This window comes from Ovis aries, chromosome 4 (assembly GCF_016772045.2).
Source record: "Ovis aries strain OAR_USU_Benz2616 breed Rambouillet chromosome 4, ARS-UI_Ramb_v3.0, whole genome shotgun sequence".
Classification (NCBI taxonomy): Eukaryota; Metazoa; Chordata; class Mammalia; order Artiodactyla; family Bovidae; genus Ovis; species Ovis aries.
In genome coordinates, this window is record NC_056057.1 from 18113188 (window position 1) to 18134285 (window position 21098).

Genomic DNA, 21098 nt, shown 5'->3' on the forward strand with positions numbered 1-21098 from the left:
CATGGAATTTCCCAGGCAAGAATACTGGAGTGGATTGCCATTTCTTCCTCCAGGGAATATTTCCAACCCAGGAATTGAATCGGCCTTTCTTTTGTGTTCTGCATCGGCAGGTGGATTCTTTACCACTGTGCCACCTGGGAAACCTAGTGAAGGTTAATTTTGGTAGTTGGTAGTTGGTAATTTTCATTGTTTTGTAACTCCTTTCTTTCATTTTAGAATCAAGATTGCTGCTTTAAGGAATAAGTTGATAATATTTCTTGCTTCTCAATCTTCTGAAAAAGACTATAGAATTGATATTTCTTTTTTTCAAAAACATTTTTGATAGTACTCACCCATAAAGTTAGTAGGCATGAAAAGTTCTTTGTTAGTAGGCTTTTAACTACAAACTCAATCTCTTTAGTAGATATGGAACTGTTCATGATGAGATAATTTCTTCTTGAGTGAACTATGATAGTTCCATTTTCATAGAACCACTTTATTTTCATAAAAACTCAAATTTGAAGTTATCATGTTTCTTTATTATCTTATAAGTATCTATAGAACCCATACTGATATCAACTACCTCAGTCCTGATATTGGTAGTTTTTTTCTTTCTGTTTTTCATGATCAGTGTGGCTAGAGTTTATCAGTTTTTATTGATTTCATTTAAAAACATTTTTAGTTTCATTAAGCTTTTTGTATGTTTTTCATTTTCTTTGTCATGGACTTCCACTTTTATTTTTATTATTTTATTCATTTTGATTGCTTTGAGTTTATTTTATTTATCTTTTTCTAAATTCTTTAGTTGAAATTGTTTGAGAACTTTATTCTTTTCTCATATAGGCCTTGAAAGCTAGACATTCTGCCCCTCCCATGCCCATATACTCATACTGCTTTAGGAGAAAATTACAAGTTCTGATAGGTTGTTTTCTCATTGTCATTCACTTTAAAATATTTCCTTTGATATTTTTTGTGACTCATGAATTATTTAGAATTTTTAAATTTAGTCTCCAAATGTTCACAATTTCCAGTTGTATTTAAGGAATAAATTTATTTAATTCCAATTTGGGTAGAGAATGTTCTATATATGATATGAATCATTTTAAACTTATTGAACCTATTTTATGACCCAGAATATAGCTTATCTTAATTACTATTTCAGGTGCCCTTAAAAATAATGCACATTCTGTTATTGCTGAGAGGAGTATCCATTAGGTCAAATTAATTGAAAGTATTTTCTATAATTTTATGGATTCTCTGTCTACATTTTGTATCAGTTATTGAAGGGAAGGTATTCAAATATTTGACTGTCATGGTGAACTTGTATATTTCTCCTGGCAGTTCTAACAGTTTTTGCTCTAAGTGTTTTGAAGTTTGGTTATCAAAGAATAAACATTTATTAATGTTATATTCTCATGATTAATTGTTCTGAACTTATTTTGTGCAACACTGAAGGCTTCCTTTGGCTAGTTATTAACATGGTCTGTCTTTTATTCTATCATTTTACTGTTAACCTATTTGTGTCTTTATAAAGTGTGTTTCTTATAGGCGTCATACACTTTCAACTTTCCATTTAAGTCAGTCTGAAAAATCTCTTCCTTTTAATTGGAGCATTTAAAACACAGTAGTTTAAAATGATTGCTAATATAGTTAGATTGTATTCTCTTGCTATCTATTTTCTACTTATGATCTTTGTTTCCCTTTTCTATTTTTTCTGACTTCTTGGGAATTTTTTTTTAACTTTACATTTTAGTTTCTTTACTGCCTAATAGAACCTTGCTAAAATTCAGTGTTAGAGTAACTTTCTGCTGCATGCTCAGTCATGTCCAATTCTTTGTGACCACCATGGACTGTAACCCACCAGTCTGTTAATGCTTCTGTCCATGGGATTTCTCAGGCAAGAATACTGGAGTGGGTTGCCATTTCCTTCTCCAGGGGAATCTTCCTGACCCAGGGATCTAATCCAGCCTGACCCAGGTCTCCTGTGTCTCCTGCATTGGCAGGCATATTCTTTACCACTGATCCACCTGGGAAGCCCTAGAGTAACTTTGTTCTTTTTGGAACCAGCAGCAAAGCCACATTACCTGGTTCTTCCTATGCAAAAATTTTGAAAATAGATTGTTTTTGCAGTGCTTCCAGAATATTGGCACTGTCTAGAAAATAGTGCTTGTGAACTTTAGAGAATTTTACTAAGATCTGAAGTTTTTATACACAGTGGAATGGATTGCAGGGCTTCCCAAGTTGTTAATCTATATTATTATTTATATGCAAGATTTAAATATTTGTTTCTTGAAAAGCAATATTCAGATGCAAATTCTGAACACATTGATTGCTCTGTTCCCATCTTACAGATTCTCAGTAAAGATTCTCTTATGTCCAGTGAACAAAGCTAATTCTTTGTTAATGTGTTTTCAAAGTTGCTCTGGCTACATTGCTGTATATGTTCAGATTGCCCTACCAAGAATTTTCATCAGCCCTTCACTACTTTGTTTTCTGCCTCAGGAGGCTGACCAGTAGGGGTTATAGGAACAGATTTTGTTGCCCTTCCATGTGCGTTTGCTTGTGTTAATAAAAGGAAAGGAAGAGGTATTCATTTCCCCAGTTTCAACTCTGCTTTTGTCACCTCTGTTTTTTTGTCCTCCATTAAACATCAAATCTCTCTGAATTGTCTTCCAGACATGGCTCTCTTCTTCCCTGTTTGAACAGTTCCTCTCCTCTTATCCCTTTAGCTTGTATAGCTAATAGTTTATAGCTCTGTGTTACAGCAGTTCTTTTTTGTTTCTTTAAAATCTGTCCATACTTTAGTAAAAGTTAAGCTCTCTTCAAATAACCTCCCTGCTGGAAATTTTTTTCCTGTTATTTTCAGAATAGCTATTAACATCTATTAGCACCTTAGTGTTCCAGAGACCATATGTTAAGAAATCTTGAATGCTTTAAAGGGCCGTGGATTATGATTCAGTAGGCATGGTATTTAGTTTCAGCTCTAACAAAAACTGATTTTAAAGCCCTTGATTTCTCCAGGCTTTATTTTCTTTGTTTGTATAATAAAATCATATTAGATGATTCCTAGAATTCCATTTAATGCTCTCAGGCACCGAATGATTAATATAGACTAAGATAGAATAGTCAGCAAACTAAGGCCAATCTTTTATTTCCACTCAATAAAATTTTTAAAATTGAATGCTGTCTATTTTTAAGGCACAATTACATTATATATTATATATAGCCTTAAAAATTTAAATTATATATATATATATATATATATATATATATATATATATAGCCTTACATATTTAAATTCAAAGTGCTTATGTGCTCAGTCACTTAATTGTGTCTGATTCTTTGCAACCCTATGGATTGTAAGCTTCCAGGCTCCTCTGTCCAAGGGATTTCCCAGGCAAGAATACTGGAGTGGGTTGCCATTTCCTCCTCCAGGAACTCTTTCTGACCTAGGGATAGAACCCATATCTCCTGAATCTCCTGTATTGGTGATCAGATTCTTTACTGCAGAGTCACCTCAACCAAGTGGATAGACACTAGTTGGAATTTTTAAATAATTTGACATTAATTTTAGTGAATTAATTTTGTATATTTATGGTTTGAGAACTTCAACTAGAGATGAGATTGGTGTTTGAACTTTAAGAATCTATAAAATGCATGCATTGTTGTTGTTGTTCAGTCGCCCAGTCCTGTTTGACTCTCTGTAACCCCATGGACTGCAGCACGCCAGGCCTCCCTGTCCCTCACCATCTCCTGGAGTTTGCCTAAGTTTATATTCATTGCATCAGTGATGCCATGCAGCCATCTCATCCTCTGATGCCCTCTTCTTCTTCTGCCCTCAATCTTTCCCAGCATCAGGGACTTTTCCAATGAATTGTCTGTTCACATCAGATGACCAAAATACTGGAGCTTCAGTTTTAGCGTTAGTCCTTCCAGTGGATATTCAAGGTTGATCTCCCTTAAAATTGACTGGTTGATCTCTTTGCTGTCCAAGAGTCTTCTCCAGTACCGTGTTTCAAAGGCATCAATTCTTTGGTGTTCTGACTTCTTTATGGTCCAGCTCTCACAACCATACAAGGCCACTGAGAAGACCATTGCCTTGACAATATGGACCTTTGTCAGCAGAGTAATGTCTCTGCTTTTCAACACAATGTCTAGGTTTGTCATCTCTTTCCTGCCAAGAAGAAATTTTCTTCTGATTTCATAGCCCCAAAAGACGAAATCTGTCACTACTTCCACTTTTCCCCCTTGCTATGCAGTAGTGGAGCCAGATGCCATGATCTTAGTTGTTGTTGCTGTTGTTTTTTTAATATTTAGTCTTAAACCGGCTCTTTCACTCTCCTCCTTCACAATCACCAGAGGCTCTTCCATTCCTTTTTGCTTTATGCCATTAGAGTGATATCATCTGCATATCTGAGATTATTTCTCCCACCTATCTTGATTCCAGCTTGTAACTTATCCAGCCCAGCATTTTCATGATGTGCTCAGTGTGTAGGTTAAGCAAACAGGGTGACAGCAGACAGCCCTGTTGTACCCCTTTCTTGATCTTGAACCAATCAGTTGTTCCATACAAGATTCTAATTTTTGTTTCTTGACCTGCAAACGGGTTTCTCAGGAGACAAGTAAGATGGTCTGGTATCCCCATCTCTCTAAAAGCTTTCCACAGTTTGTCATGATCTACACAGTTAAAGGCTTTAGTGTAGTCAATGAAACAGAGATAGGTGTTTTTTCTGAAATTTCATTGTTTTCTCTATTATCCAGTGAATGTTGGCAACTTGATCTCTAGTTCCCCTTTTTTAAACCCAACTTGGACATCTGGAAGTTTTTGGTTCACATAATGCTGAAGCCTAGCACGCAAGATTTTAAGCATGACCTTACTAGCATGGGAGATGAGTGTGATTGTCCGATGGTTAGCACATTCTTTGGTACTACCCTTCTTGGAGATTGGAGTGAAGATTGACCTTTTCCAGTCCTGTGGCCACTCCTGGGTTTTCCAGATTTGCTGACATAATGGATACAAAACCTTGATGGCATCATCCTTTAGGAATTTGAATAGTCCTGCAGGAATTTCATCATATCCTCTAACTTTATTAACAGCAGTGCTTCTTAAGGTCCACTTGACTTCACGCTCCAGAATGTCAGGCTCTGGGTGACTAACCACATCATCACAGTAATCCTGTTCGTTAGGTTCTTTTTTATACAGTTCTTCTGTGTATTCTTTCCATCTCTTCTTGATCTCTTCAGTGGCTACTAGGTTTCTAACCATTTTTATCATTTACTGTACCCATATTTGGGTGGAATGCTCTGTTGATGTTTCCAACTTTCCTGAATAAATCTCTAGTCTTTTCCCTTTTATTGTTTCCTTCTATTATTAAGCACTGCTCATTGAAGAAGGCCTTCTTGTCTCTTCTAGCTATTTTTTTGGAATTTAGCATTTAATTGGATGAACTTTTCCCTCTTTCCCTTGCTTTCTGCTTCTCTTCCATCTTCTGTTATTTGTAAAGCCTCCTCAGATAGCCACTTTGCCTTTTTTCTTTTTTCTTTTGGATAATTTTGTTTGCCACCTCCTGCACAATATTATGGACTTTTGTCCATAGTTCTGCAGGTATATTGTTAGCTCAATCTAGTCTAGGTGTACGTGAGTGTGTGCTAAGTTGCTTCAGTCATGTCTGACTCTTTGTGACTCTATAGACTGTAGCCTGCCAGGCTCCTCTGTCCATGGGATTCTCCAGGCAAGAATACTGGGGTGGGTTGCCATTTCCTCCTTAAGGGGTCTTCCTGACCCAAGGATTGAACCTGCATGTCTTATGTCTACTGGCAGGCAGGTTCTTTACCAGTAGCACTGCCTGGGAAGCCCAGGTATACACATAGATGCATACATGCAAACATACATATGTATATATACACATGTACTTAACACCTAATTGAACAGGAATGAGTGAAGTCGCTCAGTCGTGTCCGATTCTTTGCGATCCCGTGGACTGTAGCCTACCAGGCTTCTCTGTCCATGGGATTCTCTAGGCAAGAGTACTGGAGTGGGTTACCATTTCCTTCTCCAGGGGATCTTCCCAACCCAGGGATTGAACCCAGGTCTCCCGCATCGGAGGCAGACGCTTTAACCTCTGAGCCACCAGGGAAGCCCACAAAAAATCGGAAGAATTGAACAGGAATAACTAATAAATCAAATCAATTACACTTGGTTAATATCTGCCCAGTTATGTTGAATACATTTATGTTATTATTGGTATCAGTTAATAATCATTCTTGGGTGCTTAACTTATTGAAGGCATTCTCATGTCTTCCACTTGAGATTATTTGTGAGACAATTTTCCATCATAGGGATTATTATTATTTAACATAAGTAGAATGGTAAAAAGATTATTGGAGTCTTCTTACATGGCTTGTACTTAAATAAATCTAGCTTCTTAAAACTCTGAATAATTTATGTATTACTTTATTTTTCTCAAGGTCTAAAGACAAACTACTTAAGAATTATTAAACCAGCAGCAATGAAGTTGGTAGTAAAGTAGATAACTGTAGAAGAACTATATAGTAAAAGGACTGTGATAAAGTCACAGAATCTTTACCAATGCTACTTTGCTATAACTGACAAATTGCCTTTGAATTATTATTTAAATTATGCTATTCTTAAATATAGTCACGTATGCTGATTAAACACCATCTGGAAGTTTGGGGTGGAAAGTAACTACCAATCTTCTTTATATTTTTTAATTAGCATTTAGTCTGAGTTATACTTATGACTTCATTTGTATTAAATATTTATAGATCACCGCTATTGCTGAATATTTACAGCATTGGACATCATAAATTGGATTTCAAAGGCAAAGGACAAAATTGCCTGTCCTTTCTTTGACACTAATATAACTTTAGCATTGTTTTATGGGAGAGGATATTAACTATTTTTCTTGTCTCAGTAACTAATTCCAAAGTCACACTTGTGATTTTTTTTATTTTTTTGTTTCCTTATTCTGCTAAATTCTCTTGTGTACATCCTCTTTAGTAGCATTCTTGAGGAGTAACATATCATATAGCACATAAAATCACATCCTCAAGAGTCAGATTCCTGGGTTCACACTCAGGTCTACACCAGGGATGATAGTTGGTAAATATCTTTATATTTCTCTATATTTCAACTTCTTCATTGCAAAATGAGAACAAAAGTTTTACTGTTAGAATATATACGCATATAAGCCTTAATACTGCCTTACAGCAAATGCTATGTAGATATTTGTTATTAATAATATCTCCTTCTTTTACCATTCTCTCATTTCTTTTTTCTTTGACTCTACCTTTTTGCTAATTTTTCTAATCTCCTCTTCTGTAGTTATACTCACAGCTGTTTGACTCCACATTTTATTCACACTTTTATGGGAAAAATAATTTCTAATTCTAGCCATGAATTTTTATTTCCTAAAATGTAAAATTTTCCCTTAAGAATAAAATAAAAGAACATTCTAAGAAATGCAACATATCTAACATATCAAATGTGGAATGTTGTCGGTTATCACTTATTTATATACTCAATTGGTTTGTCCTTATTCTGTACAGTCAAAATATTAATACTTTGGCAAGTGGTGCACAAATCTATGAATGCCAGTGGTTTAGCAGTCATCATTTTCTTAATATTTTTATCATTACAAGAGCTTTAAAAATTAAATTTTTTTGATTACTTGTTTGATTGTGTTACATAAGGAAATACACAAAAAAGTATCTAGAAACTCATTGAGAACTTGTGCCCATAGGAGACCTAATAGGCACATTTCTGGGCACTTGGATATTGGTACTCAGTTTTTGACCAATGTCTATGTTAGAAGTAATAAACTACTTTGTGAAATGTAAGGACATATGTTTTCCTTTTACATTTATAGAAAGTTTAGTTATATATATGTAAATATATACACACATATATGTAGTATATAAATGTATAATATTATACTTATCCCTATGAATTGTGCTCAGTAATGTCTGACACTTTGAGACCCCATTTGAGACCCCATGGACTGTAGCCTCCCAGGTTCCTCTGTCCTTGGGATTCTCCAGGTAAGAATATTGGAATGGGTTCCCATTTCCTTTTCCAGGGGATCTTCCTGACCTGGGGATCTTCCTGACCCGGGGATCTAACCCATATCTCCTGCATTGGTGGGCAGATTCTTTACCACTGAGCCACCAGGGAAAGCCACCACCCCTCACCGTCTCTTTGAATTAGTGACTTTAAGGGGGTTTTTGAAAATTTCCAGTCCACAGCAATATTTTTCTCCCGTGAAGACCTATACAGTGATAAAGTATGAATGCAGTAAGTGTCAACAATTTGAGGAAATACAGTCTTGGAGTGTTTGAATATCATCTCCCTGTGCTCTGTACTTACTCTAAGACACTGTACTAATGAGATTAAAGTAATTTTCAAAGATAGATTATCTTGGTGACCTTATTCACAACTCATCTGAATCTGCCAAAACAATGTCTCCTTTTCCTCTTAAAAGATTATGAGTTTGCACACTTTACCTGAGTCTTGTGTTTCTGGATGACAAAGTCACCTCTCAGGATGTTTCTGATAGTCCTGTTTCTTCTTTCATTGCTCAGTAATTCAATTAATTCTAATTGTTCTTGTTTTTTTGTATCACTTCCTCCCATGGGAAATTCCTTATTACAATATATTGGATGATTTAATTTTTTTTCATTTACTGTATACTAGGACCATTTTAAGGTGTTTTATTGAAATTATAATTTCATACTTTAAAATTTATATGTATTTGAATGTATATTTTTAATTTTAAAGTGTAGGTGGGAGGGGGAATGGAACATTAAGACAATTATACTATCTTTTTCTGAAACCATTTTCTGTGGGTGAGGTCATTTACATGAGCAAATATACTTATACTGATTTAAAAAACAAACAAAACTCAAGATAAACTAGAAGCTGGGAAGCCAAAATTCCTGATTGCAATTATTCCAGGTCCAAATTAGAATTTGTTCTTCTTTATTTTTCTTCCAAAACAGAGAATGCAGGACAAAGTATTTATAATTTTATTTATTTGTTTATTTTTGGCTGTGTTGTATCTTCATTGCTGCATGGGTTTTTCTCTAGTTGCAGTAAGCAGGGGCTACTCTCTAGATGCGGTACACAGGCTTGTCATTGTGGTGGCTTCTCTTGTTGTGGAGCACGGGGTCTAGCCATACGGGCTTCAGCAGTTTCAACTCCCAGGCTCTAGAGCACAGATTCAGTAGCTGTGGCTCACAGGTCCAGTTGCTCTGCAGCACATAGGATCTTCCTGGATCACAGACTGAACTTGTGTCTCCTGCATTGGCACATGGCTTCTTCACCACTACAGCCATCAGGGAAGCCCCAGGACAAGGTATTTAAATGGAATCCACAAGTTAGCCTCAGCAGACCACTCAGAAACTAAAACATTACATGTGTCTATACTTTTTGTTTTGTCATTTAGTTACTAAGTCATGTTCGGCTCTTTGAGACCCCATGGACTGTATCCTGCCAGGTTCCTCTGCCCATGGGATTTCCTAGGCAAGAATATTGGAGTTGGTTGCCATTTCCTTCTCCAGGAGGTCTTCCTTACCCAGGGATTGAACCCATGTCTCCTGCATTACAGGCAGATTCTTTACCACCTACATCAGGGAGGCCCATCTCTACTAATGATGCAATAATTTGAGTGAAGATGAGACATTTTATACAGATTCCAGACAATGAACATAATTCATAGCCTATTCTAAACTCTATACAACATTCCTCCAAAATGTTGTTCAGTCACTTAGTTGTGTTGGACTCTTCGTGACCCCATGGACTGGAGTGCACCAGGCCTCCCTGTCCCTCACCATCTCTCGGAGTTTGCCTACATTCATATCCATTGAATTGGTGATGCCATTCAACCATCTCAACCTCTGTCGCCCTCTTCTCCTCCTGCCCTCAATCTTTCCCAGCATCAGGGTCTTTTCCAATGAGTTGGCTCTTCTCATCAGGTGGCCAAAGCATTGAAACTTCAGCTTCAGCATCAGCTGATATGAACACATCAGTCATTTTAAAGACTCAGAATGAAAGAGTGCTCAGATATTTTTTGATGTATGAAATTGTGAAATTGGGAGAGTTGGGAGCAGGATCTATAGCAACATGAATAGTACTTGGTGATATCAGAGCCATATAAAAGGGGAGACAAGAATGAAAAAAGGAATATTTAAGATAAGGAAAAGGATAAAAGCATATCTTTATCATTAATTTTTCCCCAGAGGTGTGTTTTGAGGACTTTTTTCTTAATAGTAATACTTAACCTACATAATATTGATTATCATAATAAATTCATAGACCAATAGTAGCCCTGGATTCACACAAATTGGTTATCCTTTTGTTAATATATGAAAGTAGAAAACTTGTGGTAGTATTTGATTTTCTAAATTTCTATACGTTTCTCTTCATTTTCATTGTATGCATATTTTAGTAAATTACTGTTGAGAAAAAAGCATATTTGGTTTAAAAATACAGTACAATTTTTCAGATGGTGATCCTGTTTTTCCTTCATTGGAAATAAGAGAACTGATGCCTATTTTAACTCTTACACAAAAATTACAGGTTTTCAAACCAAAAATAGTTACCTTAATATGTACATGTTATATCTTCATTGCCATTTTCCCCTAAAATGTTGAGACTGACAGGTAGGCTGATTGTGGGTATCTTTTTTCATTCAGTTGAAAGCACCTGCTGTTGCTTTTGAAAGAGCAAGATAATTCTTTATACTGGAAACCCAAAACATGAAATTTACCATATCCTTTATAATTCACATTTGAGTTCTGGGTACATTTTCTTTTGGATATTCATCTTTAGTTTGAGCTGTCTATGTAGCTCCTGATGCTTCAGTGTAAAAATTATTTAACACAAATGGCAAAATAAAATAAATAGAGAAAAAATTTGTATTCAAGTGATGCTACTTTCCTCCACCCCCAGGTAAATAATTTCCTTAATTGAGAAGGGGGAAATGGCTATATTAGTTTGCTGACAAGTAGCAATCATATTAGTCTTAAAATAAATATTTTTGCCCATTTTAAAATTTTTTTCTGGTGAACTCAACTTAAAAATAAAAATAACTAAAAATATTTTCTTAATATAAAGAAAGACTAGGAAGTAATTGTGGAGACTTGACAGTAAGCTTCATGAAGGAAGGGGCTTAGACTCATTTACTTCTGAATCCCCTTTGCCCAGAATAGTGTCTAGCTCAGAGTAGTTGGCAATCAATACATCACTGAGCTGGTATCACTTAAAATTATTTTCCATCAGTTCTCTATCATATTGTATTTATTTTATATAGAGAGAATCAGGGATATTTCCATATACAGACAAAGTAAATACTTACAGAGATAAAAATTATTCTATTTAACTGTTAGAATCATATCCACATTTTCACACTATTGATTCAATTGTGATTTATACCCAAATAAAGTGAGAGTATTCTAAATGGAGCTTAAAATGTTGATTTTATTTGTTCTCCTACATCTCTCATTGAAGTAATGTTTAAAATCACCTTATTAAAGTATGTTTTAAAATTATGCTTATGCATTATATGTTTAAAGACACTTTATAAAAAAAGAGAATGGATCTTGTTTCTGAAACTCATGAAAACTTCATATAAAACTTAAATATAATAGAAGGTGTTTGTTACAATTCACATACTTCCTTGTTCATATTAACAATATGAAAGTAACCAGTGTAGGCTTCTTACTAAAATATGAAGGGAAAATTAATTTTCAATTGTTTCTTCCATTTCCCAAGGTTGTCAGTCTCGTCTATTAAGAAGTTTTCCTGCAAAATATGCATGTCATGATTGAGTATAAGGTTATTAATACGCATAATAAATAAAAGCCATCTCTTTTTTCTTCTTTAGTTACTTTTTAATTACATATTTATACACTTTATAAAGTACAATACCCATTAACTATTTGCTTTTTTTTTTACCTTCAAATGTTAGATTTAACACTGGAGCTCATTAATCATTGAAATTAATATTGAAAAATCCTTTTATATTTTTACTTTCATTTCTTGCAGGGCAAACAATTTTCCAGTATGGTAAAATTATGTTAAATTCAGAAGTTTAAATTTATATTTAAAAAGTGGGGATTGCTATTTTTTTAAAATGGAACATTCATGATTATCATATTTATATTCATGATTATATTATTGTTTTTCAGAATGTTGTCAAAACTGCATCTTCTTTCCTTAATGTAAACAAGTCATTTTTCTCATGAGCTATGTAAAAATGTCTGCTAACCCAACTGCTTTAGTTGCCATAGCTTGAATTTTAACAAGAGAATATTATTTACTGTACTTGTCGTTGCAAATTTCCCATTGTTTTCCCTGTCTTAGTAAATCTGTCTGTGAATGGATCAGATTACCTTTGCCTTTCTGGAGATCTTGAAAATAAGTATTGGCACTCAATCAGTGAGGCTCCGGGTAATGAGAGCTTAGTGGTTAAACTAAGAGTAACGCATCCTAGATTTTAAACAAGGAGCCCAATTTACTCCGTCCACTAGGAGACCTCTTCAGAAAGTCTGATGAGTTGGAATAATAGTTCGCTGAAGTTCTGTTATCTCTTTCAGGCTCCAAGGACATTGTTATATTTAAAACAGTAGGAGTACATTAAATTGTACCCCTTGTGTTTAATCCAAACGAATTACATTCAGCAATAATGATGTTACTGTGAAATGTGTATCTGAACTGACCTCTTTCAGGTATCAGTTCAGTTCAGTTCAGTTGCTCAGTCGTGTCTGACTCTTTGCGACCCCATGAATCGCAGCACGCCAGGCCTCCCTGTCCATAACCATCTCCCGGAGTTCACTCAGACTCACGTCCATCGAGTCAGTGATGCCATCCAGCCATCTCATCCTCTGTTGTCCCCTTCTCCTCCTGCCCCCAATCCCTCCAAGCATCAGAGTTTTTTCCAATGAGTCAACTCTTCACATGAGGTGGCCAAATTACTGGAGCTTCAGCTTTAGCATCATTCCTTCCAAGGAAATCCCAGGGCTGATCTCCTTCAGAATGGACTGGTTGGATCTCGTTGCAGTCCAAGGGACTCTCAAGAGTCTTCTCCAACACCACAGTTTAAAAGAATTAATTCTTCAGCGCTCAGTCTTCTTCACAGACCAACTCTCCCATCCATACATGACCACAGGAAAAACCATAGCCTTGACTAGACGGACCTTAGTCGGCAAAGTAATGTCTCTGCTTTTGAATATATTATCTAGGTTGGTCATAACTTTCCTTCCAAGGAGTAGGCGTCTTTTAATTTCATGGCTGCAATCACCATCTGCAGTGATTTTGGAGCCCCCCAAAATAAAGTCTGCCACTGTTTCTACTGTTTCCCCATCTATTTCCCATAAAGTGATGTGACCGGATGCCATGATGTTCGTTTTCTGAATGTTGAGTTTAAGCCAACTTTTCACTCTCCACTTTCACTTTCATCAAGAGGCTTTTTAGCTCCTCTTCACTTTCTGCCATAAGGGTGGTGTCATCTGCATATCTGAGGTTATTGATATTTCTCCTGGCAATCTTAATTCCAGCTTGTGCTTCTTCCAGTCCAGCGTTTCTCATGATGTACTCTGCATAGAAGTTAAATAAGCAGGGTGACAATATACAGCCTTGACGTACTCCTTTTCCTATTTGGAAGCAGTCTGTTGTTCCATGTCCAGTTCTAACTGTTGCTACCTGACCTGCATACAGATTTCTCAAGAGGCAGGTTAGGTGGTCTGGTATTCCCATCTCTTTCAGAATTTTCCACAGGTTATTGTGATCCACACAATCAAAGGCTTTGGCATAGTCAATAAGGCAGAAATAGATGTTTTTCTGGAACTCTCTTGCTTTTTCCATGATCCAGCGGATGTTGGCAATTTGATCTCTGGTTCCTCTTATTTTTCTAAAACCAGCTTGAACATCAGGGCGTTCACAGTTCACGTATTGCTGAAGCCTGGCTTTCAGGTATGGATGGTGACTTTTTGCTTTTAACTGATCCTGTGTTTGTGTGTGTACATTAGTCTCTCAGTCATGCCCAACTCTTTGTGACCCTATTAACTGTAGCCCTCTAGGCTCCTCTGTCCATAGACTTCTCTAGACAAGACTACTGGAGTGGGTTGCCATCCACTCTCTAGGAGATCTTCCCGACCCAGAGATTAAACCCATGTCTCCGGCATTGCAGGCAGATTCTTTATCGTCTGAGTCACCAGGGAAGCCTTTAACCAGTCATACTAGAAGAAAATTATAATCCAAATATTTAAAATGAATAGTATATATAATTCTTGAAGTGTAGGAGTTGAGAGGATATTTTCTCACCTATAAGAATAATGACACTCTTTTCATTAAATTAAATATTTGTTTTTAGAAATGGAGAGGTTAGGACTTGACTGGAGATTATCAAAAGATAAGTGTTTCAGATAGGTGGCCACTGAGTTCTCTGTGCTGCCCCTGGAGATTTCACTTCTACAAGTGAATAATCACACAAAGTTCAAGTCATTAAGTGAAAGGACTAAATTTACAGAATAATATAGATTTTCAGAGGTCTTAATTAAAATTCACAGAACTTGAGAAAATTGAGAAATGCTCTCTCTTGACATTGCCAGCTACTGCATTATTTGATTTGTGATTTAAATATGTGTTTCATTAGTTAATATTAGTATGCAATCTCCTAGAGAGAATCGGAGTGAATTCCCTCTGGTTGTGCAGTGATTTGACACTCTTCAAAGGGAGGGAAATGAAAGATTATTGATTAGAGAACTCTGGCCTCTTTGAAAGCATCTCTTCCCCCATGATGCCTCCCGGGATGTTATGAGTCTCTGGGACCAAGATCAGACATAGAAGAAACCAAAAGTTCCTTTCCTACAAGTTAGCACATCTCCAGTATACCACAGCTATTTGTCTACTTTCCTATAAGTAACACTTCTAGGTTTAAGCGGATTCCCTAAGTCAAAACTGGATTGAAAGTTAACACTTGGGAACTCAGTATAAAAGCTAATGAGTAAACTAGTACAGGAATAAGAGCTATCTTTAGATCTTTGTCTCTGACAGCTGTTTTTGTTTATGAAAGTGGTATTTTTGACACTACACCAAAATTGTCCAGATTGACTTCCAAACCAAGATGAAGACCATGTTTGTTTTTTGTTTTTTTTTTTCTCTTTAGCAATGTGTTCTTTTCCTTATCATCATAGTATCTGGGATAAATATTTCTAGTATAATTGCTTAATAAAGAGATGCAAACAAATGCCGATGAGTTAGGTTAATGAGCCCCTTGGCTCCAAATACTTAAAATGGAACATCTTTCATTAACACGAGGTTTAGACTCTAGAAACATTTTTTGGTAGTGTCTTACACCAAGGTTGCTCTTTGAAGCATGTACGGTAAAGATGGTATTTAGGATCAATAATATTCCATTTCATAGATAAGGACTCATATGGTGATATGTTCCCATAGGGAAAAAATTACTTTGGAGTTTAAACTTGCTGCTTGATTTTACTTTCTTCCTCTCAACAGAACTGCTTTAAGTTGTGACTCAGGATCTCCCAGTTAGTGCTTTTAAAATTTGACAATTAAAGTTTGGGCTCATAAGCTCAGCAGGTTTTTACAAGTTATAGGTCAACAGAATCACATAGAAATGCATAATGAGAACTCACCCTCATGTACACTAGTGATACAATCCCTTTCTCTTACCTCTGTCAAAGGCACATAAAGCAATATTTTATTCTCTAAATACTTTCAGCCAAACTGTGTTTTGAGGTGGGCAGAATAATTAGGAGTCAAACAACAGCCTGACAAATTTTTTGCTAAAATCAAGCCACAGTCAGTTCAGTCTCAGCTTCAATCTTATAGGAATATGAATCTATTAGTGACTTTTTCTTTCACGGCTAGAAATATAGTTTGATGTACAGTGTAATGCAAGAGGCTTTATTTTAAATCTTTAATTCTGGTCACTGGAGAGAACCTGTCTTTCTTTGGCTTATGAACAACTATAAGAAGGCATAGAGTTCAGTTTCCTGAGAATATTTTTGTAGAAAGAGTCACTGATGGTAGAAATACAAGTCATTTCATTTAGAAAGAAAATTGGAATTAGGAACCCCAATTCTTTATGAAATATATTTCTCCTTAAAGGAAAACCATAGTCAGGGAAAGACTTTGCTGACCACTTATGAAAACATGTATTAGGAAAAATTAATAATTCAATTTTAAATCGAGAGGAAGAACCTTCATCTCTCATGTTATAAGCATTTACATTTAGGGACGCATGAGAGCTTGCCAGGTGGCCCTAGTGGTAAAGAACCCACCTGCCAATGCAAGTAGAGGTAAAAAACCCAGGTTTCATCCCTGAGTCAGGAAGATCCCCTGGAAAAGGAAATGGCAACCCACTCCAGTATTCTTGCCTGGAGAATCCCCAGGACAGAGGAGCCTGATGGGCTGTGGTCCATAGGGTCGCACAGAATTGGAAATGACAGAAGTGACTTAGCATGCATGCATGGGGTTTCATATGGGGCTTCCCTGGTAGTGCTAGTGGTAAAGAACTCACCTGCCAGTGCAGGAGAGGTGAGTTCCATCCCTAGTTGGGGAAGAGCCCCTGGAGGAGGCAGGGCAACTAACTCCAGTATTCTTGCCTGAAGAATCCCATGGACAGAGGAGCCTACGGGCTACAGTCCATGGGGCCGCACAGAGTTGGACATGACTGAAGCAACTTAGCATGCACAGGTTTTCACATGAGAGTTTGTTTTCTATTACTGCTTAAGTTTTAGGCAGATAGACATAAATTACTGGCCCCTTTTCATCCAAGCTTATACATTATTGGGCAAAAGAAGAGAGGCATAGCTGGAGGAAGATTAGGCTCTCGTGACTAAAGTGAATAGACCATATATTAAAATATATTAAATATTTATCAGATTTTTTGCTTTATAAGTACTTGCAGATAATCTGTATGATCTAAAATTATGTTTTGTTGTTGTTTTAACAGAAGCTACTCAACTAGATCATGACCCCAAATATTCAAATTCAGAATCTTACTAGTTTGAATCCAAAATGTTTACTAATTTTTCTTGTTGATGAATAAAATGCAGTTTTATTTATTGTGGAGGTACATACCTCATGCTAAATTGTGATTAAAAAGATATTTAGTAATATGCAACATTGTAGGAAGAAGTAATTTTTGAAAAGCTTTACTTGTTGATTCAAGTATAAAGCAAGTTAAGCAACTCTCTTAGCCTCAGTTTTTTGTATCTAAAATAACCAATAATCTACTACAGTTATTTTATAAAATCATGAAAATTCTTGAGGGCTTTTACTTTTGCAATCAACGATGAAAACATATATATTTTTTTCTCATTTTAAAAGTAAAAGAAAGAATCACTAGAAAAAAATGTTAATAATAATAATGATAAGAAGAGTGCTACATGGATTATTACATGCTTTTAGTAATTTCACAACAGTTAAAAGTCTTTGGGTTATAATTCTAAGTTTTAAAAATTAAACTTGTCAGTAGCAGTAGTAGTTGTAGGCACAGTTGGAATGCTGTTAAAATTTTTTTAGCAATGGGAACAAATTTGCAAAATTTCTCTTTATTTTACTATTATACAAATTAGATAAAATTTGAAATACCATCATTTTTAAGTGGAGAGTCCCTTACTAAATCATGTTCCTCTTACAGAAGACAATGTTCAAAATAGAATGGTTATGTATATATATGGCTGAGCCCCTTCACTATTCACCTGAAGCTATCACAACATTATTAATTGGATATACCCCAATACAAAATAAAAAGTTGTTTTTCTTTAATATACTCAGTATATGCATGACTTACAAAACTCCCCATGGATTCAATGCTCTCTAACAATGCCGTTGTCTGTGGAAAAACTAGTTTGCAGAAGGTGGTTGACTAACCCAGAAGTAGATGGCTTTCAAAGACATTACATCAAGGCTGGCTGATTACATAGATTACTTAAAATTTATTATTTTTTTAATCTTAGAATCCTTAAAATAGTTCCAGAAAAATCATAGGCAAGGCTACTTTCTTAACTTCTTGAGAGAACAAAGAGAATTCTTTTCTAGAATCCCCATAATATCACTGATATAAAATGTCATTACTGCTAATTGGAATAAATTCTTACCTTCCTGATTGTAAGTCAGGGCTGCTCAAGATTTCTTTCTGATAATGTGGCAAGAGTAGCCTCACTTTCATCTATTAATGTCATCTCTTGTGTGCCTGCAAAATTTGCCAGAACTGATTAGAGCAGATATTAAATGATAATTGGACATTTAGTGCTCGTCAAACAGAAAGTGACAGATGGGGCACTAATTAAATTATAGTTCTGACATTATTCACAATGGTTTATGACTCTTCAGTGATGACCTTCATGCATCTCTTCTCCATATGTCTTCCCCTTTCAGTAAGGAAAGAAGGATAAAAGTTTGATTGATAGAAAGGAAAACTATCTCTTTAAAACACCACTGAGTAAAACCTGGAGATATTTAAAACACATAATTTTTAAAGCTATCTATCAAAATAAAATGTTGGTCTTTGGTTAAATGAATAATCATAAAGGGAAAACTTACTATGAAGTTAATGAACTAGGAAGAAAATGCCTATATATTTTTAAAAGATATACAAAGACAGATAAAAATGACCCTATTTATGGAAAGTGTAAAGATCTTTGTTTTGATTTGAATAAAGAAAAAATATAATTCTGATATCAAAAATGAGGATGCAGTGCTTTTTTATTAATCCCTTTTTTATTTGTTAACTCAAGCTTGCATTACTAGTTATCTCCACCAGCTAAATTAAGAAACTTGTTGAAAAGAAAGGAGTGGGGAGAAGGATTAAAAGAAATTCTATGCCACAGTTGCTGAACCAGAACGGCATTTTACTTTTCAATTAAAAGAGAAAACACAGTGTTGATTACTTTCTAACTTTAGTTTCTTTAATTTTACTCCAGTGTTTAATAGTCTTATAAAAAAACTAAAAGTAAAAATCTCAAAGACTTTGATGCTTAGCTGTTGTTTTCAGCAGTGAATAACAACCCTCTGTCTAATGACTGACCACAGTTTAAAATTTTTGAATACATCATTTTATGTCATATCGCTTTTTCATGCTTTTCTGGGAATTTTTTTCTGACATATATGTACAGCTTTAGCTATTATTAATGATGAGACAGGTCAACATTTTCTCTCCACCCCTATGCACACATAAGATGAGTAACATATAAAACAAGGGAAGATCATTTGTTGTGACTCAAGTAATCTCTTCGGAATATAAAGATATAGAAAAACATCAAATGAATATACTATTTATTTAGATAATTTTGCCTAAATATATTTTGGAGTTTAGCCTTGATAACTAACTAGCAAATTCAATTTAAAGGATTAAATAGAACACACATAGAGACAGGGTTCCAGCCTGCCTGGCTATCCATGGGAATTTGGAGAATTTACTTTTTAGAGCCTTATTTCTTCATTGGTGAAATAACATGGCTTTAGGAAATGTTTTACAAATTCTATCATACTTTCAAAAGTCTTGTATTTATATTGCGAATGACTTTTAAGTTTCATGTCAATAGAATCAATACATGTCAATAGCAATTTATTTTTAAAGAAATTTTAATATAATATGTTGCCAATAGCATAATAGTGTCTGTATTACTCAAAGAAATGCAAATGTATTCACCGATATAACTGAAGAGTAGTGTTTAGAAAATTTTCTGGTTAATAGCATGCTATTCAGCTATTCAAAACCTTTACAGTATTTCTTGTTTTTATGTTTGTTGTTCAATAACAAAAGGCTGAATATGCAGACTACGGTCATGGGTATTTGAAATGTTTGTGTATGTTTATGTAGGCCTTTTTATTAAGCATTCTTTTTCTGTTAAGATATTTATATTTTTCTGAGTATAAACAATATAACGTCCTTTACTCTCCTATTCTGATAACTACATTGAAATAGAAGATGAGGTTATTTGGCTGTAACATATTCTTGACCAATTCAGAGATTATGGTTTCCTTTAAGTGCACATAAATACATTTTGCATATAGCAAGTATTAATCTTTTGTCAGGGGAAAATAATGTATTCTCTGATAGATGATTTCTAAAGTTTTCTTATTTTCTCCTTGCAAATCAGAACATTTAAACTTATCCCATCTTTGGTCACCTTTCTGTTTTCCATGATATGTGAAAAATCACTGCTGCCGAGATTGTTCCTCTGTTTCCACCTGAAAGTTATCTCAGTATCTTAATGTTATTAACTGGAGACTTGGATTAAACTAAAATGCTAGATGCTTTCCATTATCCTGCTTACCGTGACTTCATCTTCCCTGTAACCAGTCCATTTTCATTCATTGCAGAAAACATATAAATAAGTTAATAGCCACATTGTTTCCAGTTTTCTATATCTTTAAAAAATTTAACAATGTATCTGCTTTGAATAGTGTTAATAGTCTTTTCTTTCTTTGGCCTTTACTGATGACTGAGAGGACAAATTTTTTTTTTTAATCAACGTATCATAAAACTCACTTATTTTGCCTATTAGCTTAGTAAAAACAAACCTGTGTGCTTTGAAATTAATCCAGAGGTAAGGTGATGCTCTGAAGTAATTCTAAATCTTAGGCATGCCAAATCTTTGTTTTCACATATAACAGTACTGGCTAAAGGGCTGAGTCACTGAAGGCATAGGATACAGCTATGATTAACTTTTAATTTCAAATTATACTAATTATAGAATATTAAAATATTAACTTTATGTATTTAGCTCATTGGTATTATAAACTTCAATGAATAATTTAAATGTCAATAGTTTGCATTATGAAATTTTCATTTATTGAATATGTTCTTCCATCTCCAAAAGACTTAAGGGACAAAGAATAAAGACTCTATCAGTGAAATCAGAAGTATTAACAACCTCCTCCAGATATTTAAGGGACTCCCCTGTGGCTCAGCTCATAAAGAATCTACCAGCAATGTGGGAGATCTGGATTTGATCTCTGGGTTGGGAAGATCCCCTGGAGAAGGGAAAGGCTACCCACTCCAGTATTCTTGCCTGGAGGATTCCATGAACTGAATAGTCCATGGGTTCACAAGGAGTTGGACATG